Source organism: Macaca nemestrina, chromosome 10 (assembly GCF_043159975.1).
Source record: "Macaca nemestrina isolate mMacNem1 chromosome 10, mMacNem.hap1, whole genome shotgun sequence".
Taxonomy (NCBI): Eukaryota; Metazoa; Chordata; class Mammalia; order Primates; family Cercopithecidae; genus Macaca; species Macaca nemestrina.
The window spans coordinates 56,680,845-56,688,644 of record NC_092134.1 but is presented as its reverse complement, the minus strand read 5'-3'; positions in this window follow the sequence as shown (position 1 = coordinate 56,688,644).

Sequence of the window (7,800 nt, the reverse complement as noted above, 5' to 3'; positions counted from 1 at the left end):
TGAGGTGGGAAGATCACTTGAATCCAGGCTAGGCAACATAGCAAGACTCCAGTCTGTACAAAAGAAAAATTTTTTCAATTAATCTGGCATGATGATATGCACCTGTAGTATCAGCTACTCAGGAGGCTGAGGTGGTAGAATCACTTGAGCCCGGGAATTGGAGACTGCTACCGTGAGCCATGATTACACCACTGCACTCCAGCCTAGGTTACAGAGCGAGGCTGTATCTCAAAAACAAATAAGTAAACAAATAATAAGATTTGCAATGTGTGGTGATTTCTTTTCTCATTATAAATAGACACTCCTTTGCATATCTAATATTTTATTAATAATTGTGTATTCTTTTCCTTGAAGATCTGCCAGTTGTATAAGGTTGCCCTCAAATCTGGATCGGGCCCGGATTTGGATGGTGACCAGCTAGCTCTCTGGCCCTCATCTTGTACTGAGTGGGTTTGTCTGGATCAGAGAATCTCCACCAGGCGACTCCCTCCCCAGAGAGGTGTTACTGATAAGGCAGCCTGTGCCTGTGGATGGCACGGAACAGGAGCAAAAGGTCAACTCCTGGTTCTGATGAATTCAATTTCCAAATTCTAAGAACCCAGTGACATAGTCTCTTGCAGAAATGTCCTCACCCTATACGCAGGAGGAAAAAAAAGTAACCCCCGGCCCCCAGATGTTGGGGCAATTCAGCTTCTGCTGGTGTTAAACATAGAAAGAGCAGGGCTGTGCTGGCTCTGTGTGCCCGCCGATACCATGTTGGGATGACCGCCATTCCCCCACCCAGAGGTCCAAACAACATTTAAAAAGTCTCATCCTATACATTGTTCTGATGCCTGGAATTCAAGACATCAGAAGATGTCATCGTCAAAGAGACAAAGCCTTTCTTTCTTTTTCTTTTTCTTTTTTTTTTTTTTTTTTTGAGGCGGAGTCTCGCGCTCTAGTCCAGGCTGGAGTGCAGCGGCGCGATCTCCGCTCACAGCAAGCTCCGCCTCCCGGGTTCCCGCCATTCTCCTGCCTCAGCCTCCGGAGTAGCTGGGACTACGAGCGCCCGCCACACGCCCGGCTAGTTTTTTGTATTTTTAGTAGATACAGCGTTTCACCATGTTAGCCAGAATGGTCTCGATCTCCTGACTCGAGATCCTCCCGCCTCGGCCTCCCAAAGTGCTGGGATTACAGGTATGAGCCACCTCGCCCGGCTGACAAAGCCTTCACTTCTGCAATAAAAAACAAAGCTGAAGATATAGATACCCTCAGGACATGTAATACTGAAGTTCACTCCAAAATGACTGCAATTACTTCTTTTTCTTCACAGTTTTGTGTGAGGAAAGGAAAAGGAGGGAATGATTGGAGAGCAATTTCAGAGAGGGGAGAGTTCCTTTTCCATGTAAAAAGGAGCAGTAAGGGGACAAACCGTTTCCACATTCAAGTTCTGCCTGAAGCCTGGTAGGAAAAGCTGGCTAAAAAACAGGGGAACATTTTTAATAAGAAAAATATACATGAATGTATTCATAGCGGATAGAAATAGCCTTAAATATGTAAAGGAAGAAGGAAAACCATCAGGAAATACTTACTGCCAGCCCTCCAAGAAATATGAGATGGAAAATTACAATGAGCTTCCCACAAAGCTGCTCCAACTGGAGGGCGTGACTTTTCTGAGTCCTTTTTCGTACTTAACAGCATGTCTGGTAATGTTTCAGGGAATCTCATTACTCTTTATTCCTTATTTCTCCTCATGGAGAGATACATTTGGCTGCATTTTCTTTTTTTGGAAATGCACTGTTTTAGTTTTGCTTTTGTCATTTTTGAGAAAATACATATATTGTAACATTTGCCCCCTTTATATTTGACAAACATTTTTACGTGGAAGATAGATCTCTATGAGAAAATGTCTAATGCTGGGATAGCCATTAAATATCTTTCATTTCTATAATTATAGGAAGTCCAAGTTATGATATGTGTCTCTCCTGTTCCAACTGTCCTTTTTGGGAGGAAGTTGCACATACGTGATAAAGACAGAAGGTCAATACTTGCATAGTAAAGTTTTGTCTGTGGACATCATTTTACAACTAGAAAGCACTGTGGTAATCGTCTACTTTAAGCTGAAGGAAAAACAGGCCCACAAAAGTTAAAATATTTAATATTTGACCATTGGTACCAAAGATGAAACTAGAATTTAAATTATTTTTTTCTTCACGCTGGAGAATCTCGCACCATGAGTACTTCAACAGGGGGCCCTCTCAAGTAAAGTGGGCTGTAGATATTGGCTGATGGCAGGAAGATCAGGAGGCTGAGATTTTTGTCTTAGGTCACTGCAACATAGCCCAGAAAATAATATTGACTATCTGGTGTCACATTTTCTCTTTTTTTTCTTTCTTTCTTTATTTTTGTTGTTGTTGTTGTAGCTGAGACAGCATCTTGCTCTGCCACCTAGGCTGGAGTGTAGTGGCATGATCATGGCACACTACAGCCTCAACCACCTGGACTCAGGTGACCCTCCTACCTCAGCCTCCCAGGTAGCTGGGACTACAGGCATGCACTGCCATGCCTGGCTAATTTTTTGTATTTTTTGTAGAGACATGGTTTTGTCATGTTGTGCAGGCTGGTCTCAGGCTCTCAGGTTCAAGCAATTCACCTGCCTCGTCCTCCCAAAGTGCTGGGATAACAGGCATGGGCTACCACATCTGTCCTTTTCTTCTTTTTAAAAACACTTTGTTTTAACTTTTATTTTGATACAAGGGGTACATGTGCAGGTTTGTTATATGGGAATATTGCGTGATGGTGAGGTTTGGAGTGTGGATCCCATTACCCAGATAGAGAACATAGGACCCAATAGGTAGTTTTTTCAACCCCTTCCCTTCCTTCCTCTGTCCCCACCTAGTAGTTTGCAGTGTCTACTGTTCCTTTCCTTGTGTGCATGTGTGCTCAATGTTTTGCTCCCACTTATTAGTGAGAACATGTGGTATTTGGTTTTGTTTCTGTGTTCATCCACTAAAGATTATGGCCTCCAGCGGCATCCATGAAAAGAATGAAATTGTGTCCAGCTGCAAAGGACACAATTTCATTCTTTTTCTGGTTATGTAGTATTCCACGGTGTATATGTTTCTTTATCCAATGTACTGTTGATGGGCACCACAGTTTCTTTATCCAATCCACTGTTGATGGGTACCTAAGTTGACTTGATGGTTTATTGTGAATAGTGCTGCAATGAACATTCAAGTGCACATGTCTTTTTGGTGGAATAATTTGCTTTCTTTTGTAAACACCACTGCACTCGGACCAGCCAATTTGCTTTCTTTTGGGTATATGCTTATTAATAGGATTACCGGGTTGAATGGTAGCTGTGTTTTAAGTCTTTTGTGAAATCTCCAAACTGCTTTCCTGATGTCACATTTTCTTCTTTTACTAAGCCACCTAATGTGCCCAATTATTTTTGAGGTCTTCATTTTATCTTCAGTGAACTCTTGAATGTCTTTTTTTTTTATTTTTATTTTTTTTTAAAGTTCTATATCCTGGAATCTAGAAAGTGGGATTAGCATGGAAAACCAGATTACAGGAACAGTAGAAATAGTGGGCTGAAAGCACACTTATTTTAAAATGTCTCCGGATCATAGTTTCTGTTTGTATTGCATCAGCAATGATGATGTTTTGATTAACTTGGGAAAGGTTGAGTTTTTCAAAGTTCTTTCTCAGTAGCATGATTTGATTGGCTACAGTAAGTAGTTGTGAGTGATGCTCAAAGGCCTTCTTCTCCATATACTCTCTAGGCCCAGGTGGGTAGATGTACAGGTTGTGGCCTGCACAAGGGCACCAGGCCTGGCAGGATGGAAGTGGAGGCTGAGGTAGAGCCCACGCTCTGGTCGTCAAGCTCTATACCCTGAAAGGGGTTGCAACAGCTAAAAGAAAGGGACACCAAAGCCTCTCCATAGTCCTGCATTTGACTTCACTTTAGTGCCAGCATGATTTGTGTAGACTCTTGTGTAGGATTAACTAGTTTAAGAAGTAGACCACCACAGTGAAGAAAAAGACATCAAGGGAACTAAGAAACATATTGAATCACAATATGTATGCCCTGGCAAACATAACTCCCTCCAAATGCCTCTTTGTATATTTATTCTTTATTGGTTCAAATTAGACATCAAAGAGTTCATTTAGGGCGGTGACCACATTCACATAATGAGAGTGGAAAAATATTTCAGTCAAAAATCAGGTCTTGATTGTGGAAATCATACAGGAGTGAAATATTATGAATGTAATGAATATTGGAAGACTTTCAATTCTAAGTTTACATGACACCAGACAATTCGTGCTGGAAAGAAGAGAGAAGGAATTCTCTAGATGTGGTAAGTCCTTCGGTTGCTGGTCAAATACCTTTCATCACCAGAGAGCTTATACCCAGTTAAATATGTGGTGCAGTCAATGTAGAAATATGAGGATTTAATCGAATGGAAGATCCCCGTTTGATTCAAGATCCTTAGTAGATTTTTAACTTATTAAGAACAAATTCCATGTTTTTCTAATTCCATTTTGATTTTACTCGGCAAAATGTCACTCAACAAGGGTTATTAGTTGAAGTGTTGAAGACATATGAGAGGCCTCCTGCCGCTCAGAGATTTTTGTTTTTCCTAAATGTCTGTTGCCCAAGGCATAGTCCCTTGCCTTTTCTTATGTTGTTTTCTGTGCCAAGAAATCTTTCTCCATCTCTTCAACTTAACACTCTAAAATGTCAGTTTCTTTGTCCAGCTGTCTTTGACTTTTCTAAGATGAGTTAGTCACCGCCTCCAGCCCTACCTTCATACGTTATTCATAAACGTACTACAATTCCTGGCGTTATAATGGTTTGTTTATGGCTTGCTATGCCAGTGGATTGTGAATTTTCATTGCTGTTTTAATTGTTGGATGAATGGGTATCTTGGCAGTGCTAAGAGAAAATGCTTTTATGTAGTTTGATGTTCTCAGAAACATCTGTCGCTAGAATTAAAAAACAGAAGAGAGTTTAAATCAATATTTTTTAAAATTTTGCTCACATTATAATAAAAAGCACTACTGAGAAAGAATTAGACATGGTCCTTTTCCCTAAAAGTAGTGAAAACATGCTGGGTGTGGTGGTTCACCCCTGTAATCCCAGCGACACGAGAGGCTGAGGTAGGAGGATCACTTGAGCCCAGGAGTTGGAGGCTGCAGGGAACCAGGACTGCATCACTGCTCCCCAGCCTAGGTAACACAACAAAACCCCCATTCTAAAAATATAAAAGTAGTAACAACAGTCTAGTAGGGGAGATAAGGCATGTAAATAAACGACCACCGGGTGAGGCAGAAAAAGTGTACTGAGTGTGTAACGCCAAAGGTTCTTGCCTTAGCCATGCCAAAGAGTTGGTGTGGCGGCTGCCCGCGGAGAGTGATGGAGACACGGACCGAGAGAGAAAAAGCTGTAAGCTTTATTGAGCAGAGTGACAGTACAAAGCTTCCATAGCGTGGAAGGGGTCCCGAGCGGGTAGCCAGAGTTAGTTTATGCAGTTGCCTTTTAAATTCTTTAAGGCAGGAAATATGTGCAGAGGGAAGATGTTAACAGAGCGAGAAACAAAGGCAGTAAATTATTTTGTGTGTCTTACATTTTGAGGAAAACCAGAATTGTAACTTAGGTTTTATCTACTCTATGACCTTGCAGCGGCGTGGCAAAGGAGACAGGATTTTATGGACCTTACAAAATATGTTTACAAGGAATTGGAATTGGGAGCATAGAATAAGGTCCACTGGTCACAGAAAAATGGGCATTTAACTTTCATTTTATTAGTTTCAGGGGAGGGGGAAGGGAGACAGGGAGAAAGGACACAGGGAAGCTTACAGCAAAATTTTCGCTGTTTATAGCTTTCTTGGGGTAGAAAACACATGCACAAATCCTGGTGTTAGGAATATTTTAAGCATATATTTTCAGTATTATTCATCCAGGACCGAAGCAAGTCCTGATGCAGGAAATAGTGAGTTTCACAGCTTTCTGAGCCCCTACTCGACCCAGGAAGCCCGGCTGGCCCCTCCTCCCAGTCCTCCCTCTAGTCAGGACACCCCAACTGCTGTTGGGAACTGGGCAGCGGCCAGTCTGGCTACTTTTTGCTGGTTAGGGGCGAAGAAGGGGCTCTGCAGCTGTGGTGTCCTCCAGAGGGAAACATTTTAGGCCAGTTGAGGGACCAGCGGGTTGATCCAGGTGTCCTCGATAGAAGCCGTGAGTTGAGCTTATTTGAGGTTCCATTTGTAAGACCATCTGTAGCTTGATGGCCTCAATCCTGGAGGAAACAGATTTGACAAGGAGGTTAAAAATGCAAGGCCCAGACCGGGCGCGGTGGCTCAAGCCTGTAATCCCAGCACTTTGGGAGGCCGAGACGGGCGGATCACGAGGTCAGGAGATCGAGACCATCCTGGCTAACACGGTGAAACCCCGTCTCTATTAAGAAATACAAAAAAAAACTAGCCGGGCGAGGTGGCGGGCGCCTGTAGTCCCAGCTACTCGGGAGGCTGAGGCCGGAGAATGGCGTAAACCCGGGAGGCGGAGCTTGCAGTGAGCTGAGATCCGGCCACTGCACTCCAGCCTGGGCGACAGAGCAAGACTCCGTCTCAAAAAAAAAAAAAAAAAAAAATGCAAGGCCCAAGGGTGAATAATAGTAGGATGACTGTCACAGGGCCTAGAAAGGGGAGGAGCCAAGATATCCATTGGTTAAACATATTCCAGGGTCCTGAGTGTTCAAGCTCTTTTTTCTTACTTTTTATCCTCTTTTTTTTTTTTTTTGACCTTTTTAGTAATGATTTCTGACTGGTTAATGAAATAGCAACATTCTTTTCCTAAGAAGAGGCAGGTGCCTCCTCTTTCAGCCGTTGATAGGTTTAGGGCTCTTCGGTTCTGAAGGACTATTGCAGCTAGAGAATTAAGCTGGTTTTGTAGGGTCACTAGGGAGTCAGAATGCTGGGGAATGCAGAAGAAGGCATCTTTGAGGTCTAGAACAGAACCATTCTGCTTTCTCTGGTATTTGAGAGAGCAGTGTATAGGGGTTGGGTACAGTAGGATATGAAGAAATTACTGCCTTATTGATGATTCTGAGGTCTTGCACTAATCTCCACTGACCATTTGGTTTGACTGTTGTATTTTCTTACTAAGCCTTGAGCTTTTAAATATCTAACGATATCCTGTAATCGTTGTGAGCTTTAGGCCTGAAGGGATATTGCCTTTGATAAGGAAAAGTGGTGGGGTCTTTTAGCCTAATTTGAACTGGATGGGCATTCTTTGCCTTTCCAAATTGTCATTCTAAGGCCTAGACTTTAGAGTTGATTCCTTTTCAAGTAGGGGACAACAAATGGGTAATTTGTTCCCCGTATTCATGTAGATAATAGCCCCAGCTTTGGCTAATATGTCCCTCCCTAATAAGGGTATGGGACTTTTGGGCATAACAAGAAAGGCATGTGAAAAGAGCAAAGTCTCCCAATTACAACTGAGGAGGTGGGAGAAATACCTGGTTACAGGCTTTCCTAAGATTCCTCAGATAGTAACGGACTTTGAGGACAGTTGTTCGGGGCAGGAGATTAAAACTGAGAAGTTCATGCCAGTGTCCAGGAGGAAGTCCACTTTCTGGCCCTTAATGGTCAAACTTACCCGGGATTCTGTGAGGGTGATGGTATGAGCTGGCACTTGCCCCGGGCACCCTCAGGCCTGTTGCTGAATCATCTGGGTGTTTCTGGCCCAGAGGGCCTTTGTTCTCTGGGCAGTGCACCTTCCAGTGATTGCCTTGGCATATTGGACATGGGCGAGGGGGCGGT